A 2,541-nucleotide genomic window follows, 5' to 3' on the forward strand; every position below is an offset into this window, starting at 1 on the left:
GAGGTTAATTGAAACACCAACTTGATTAACCAATTACAAATCTTATTTAATCCAAATAATTGAACTAGGGAATTAATTAGTTTAAATAATTGGCCACTGCTTGAATTGATTAATTGTCTAAGGGTTAGTAGTAATGAACATGAACCTAATCACTATAGTTTCTAACCAATAACAATTGATTTATCATATAAATAACCATAGGAGTGAATTGGTTGGACCTAAACAGAAACTCTTTATCAAATTTGGTGAATTTGTTACTTGTCTTAGTTGTTTAGTTAATTAAGTGCTTAAGTGGTGTTTTTAAGTTTCTAGTCTTGTAAAACTAGAGAAAAACCTTTTTTACTTTTATTACTTGCTTAGTTAAAATTAGTTATTAGTTTAATTTCCGTTCCCTGAGTTCGACACCCTACTTATCCAACTATACCACTAAAAGACAGGTTCACTGCCATTGTGTGCTTAATTTATCAACTAAAAGTAGGAATAAAACTAGTGCATTTCACACACATCAAGTTTTTGGCGCCGTTGCCGGGGAACGGTTCCAAAATTAAGTCTAATTCCTAATTTTATCGATCCTTTGTGTGAGTTTTTCTTGCACAAAGTTATTTTTTATTAATACAGTAAGTAGGTTATGTTTTAGAAATTATTAGTTTCTTTTTAGAAGTCTATTAATTAGTTTTAATTTTTTTAGTTTTAAACAGGCTACTCGCCGAGTCCATTCGCACCTGCTCGGCGAGTACCCTGCTGTTTGCCAAACTATTTTTCTTTTTCGTTCTGTTTCATTTTTGTTCTTTTTATGCGTTTTTTCTTGTTTGTTTGTAGTTGTTTCATGACCCGAGGATCTGATACACCTCTGGTCCCTCCCCTCGAAGACCCGGAATGAATCCGCACTAAGGAGGAATAAAGGAAAAGCCGTTGGAGAATGCGTTTCTTCAAAGAATTCGCCACTAAAGAACCTCAAGTCCGTTTTCAGCAAGAAGAAGAGCAGCAAATCAGGAGCATCCAGCGCCTCTTTAACAATCAAAGACCCGATTAAAGAAGACACCGGGTACAAGACCAAGGAACAAGAAGAACCTACATACGAGCACGTATCCGATTTTGAGGACGATTTAGCTATCACTATGGCTAATATCGATGAAGTCCCCATGGGGGAATGGAAGAAGAGGATGCGAGATCACACTGGCCCGGGACTTGTGCAGCCCGCAATTCCCGTAACTGCTACTTTTGAGCTCAAGGGTCATATCCTAGCTTTACTTAAAGAGATCCCTTTCACTGGCAAAGATCACAAAGACGCCTACAAGCACTTGGATGAAGTTAATGATGTAGCTGATTATTTCAATGTTCCCAACGTGCCTCGGGAAACTCAGCTACTTCGCATGCTTCCGGTTACTTTGAAGGGTGCTGCAAAGGATTAGCTCAAGTCATTGCCCCCCGGATCCATCACCACATGGGCCCAACTGAAAGAAGAGTTCATTGATCAATTCTGCCCACCATCCAAGATATCTAAGCTCAAGAAAGCCATAGCCAACTTTGAACAACAAGTTGGAGAGTCACTATATGAAGCTTGGGAGAGGTACACGAGCTTGTTAGGGAATTGCCCACATCACGAACTCAATAGTCAGCAAGAAGTCTCCATCTTTTATGATGGAGTAAATGCTACAACAAGGCAATTACTTGACTCGCAAGGTCCACTTACGAAGAAGGCTCCTCCAGTGATAAAGCAGCTAATTGAAGAATTCTCTAAGCATTCTAGAGAATACCATAATCCAAGAAATGATGTAACAAGGGGGTCCGCCTATGCAGCTTCAGAAGACTTATCAGCAGTGATGGCCATGTTGAAAAACATGGATAGGAGGATGGAAAAATGGACCAAACGATACATGCTATACGGTTGGGGTGTGAAAACTGCAATGGGCCTCATCTTACTAGAGACTGTGACTTGGATGAAAATGGCAACAAGAAGGTGCAAGTATGTTACTCAAGTGGGGACCGATATGATGAAGATTGGCGAAAACCAAAGAAAGAGTGGCTCCCTTATTAAGAGTACAAGAAGGCTAAGGAGGAGAAGTACAGGCAGAAAGGAAGAGGTTTTTACCAAAAGGAGGAGCCGGCACAAGAAAGAAAACCAAGTTTGGAAGAGATGCTTACCAAATTTGTTGCTGCTTCAGAAAAGAGACATAGTGATCATCATGCTGCAATTCAAGAAACAAGAACCATGCTTAGAAACCAGCAAGCATCTATCCACAACATAGAAACGCAACTAGGACAACTTACTCAACAAATCAACCAAAGATCACCGGGCGAACTTCCTAGTAAAACCGAAAAATAACCCACGAGGCGCGCATATAAACATAGTCACAACATGAAGTGGGAAGATAATTACTCATCTAGCCCCTATTCAGAATGAAGCACCCGAAGAATTGCAGAAGGACGATGCAGAAACTCAAGACCAAAATCAAAATCTTCATGGAATAGAGCCTACTCGCCGATTCCAGAATATGGACTCGACGAGTCCACTGCCAAACTCGAAAAATCAGATTCCTG

The 2,541-nt window shown here is 40.0% G+C and overlaps 1 non-coding gene across 1 annotated transcript; it reads right to left on the reverse strand.

Annotated features, from left to right (window-relative positions):
* Nucleotides 1-1,502: 1,502 nt before the first annotated feature.
* Nucleotides 1,503-1,609, reverse strand: LOC145096423 (small nucleolar RNA R71). The gene has a single exon (XR_013703832.1). It is a non-coding gene; the product is annotated as a small nucleolar RNA R71 (small nucleolar RNA).
* Between the last annotated feature and the right edge of the window lie 932 nt (nt 1,610-2,541).

This window comes from Lactuca serriola, chromosome 3 (genome assembly GCF_051521515.1).
Source record: "Lactuca serriola cultivar US96UC23 chromosome 3, Lser_US96UC23_V15, whole genome shotgun sequence".
Taxonomy (NCBI): Eukaryota; Viridiplantae; Streptophyta; class Magnoliopsida; order Asterales; family Asteraceae; genus Lactuca; species Lactuca serriola.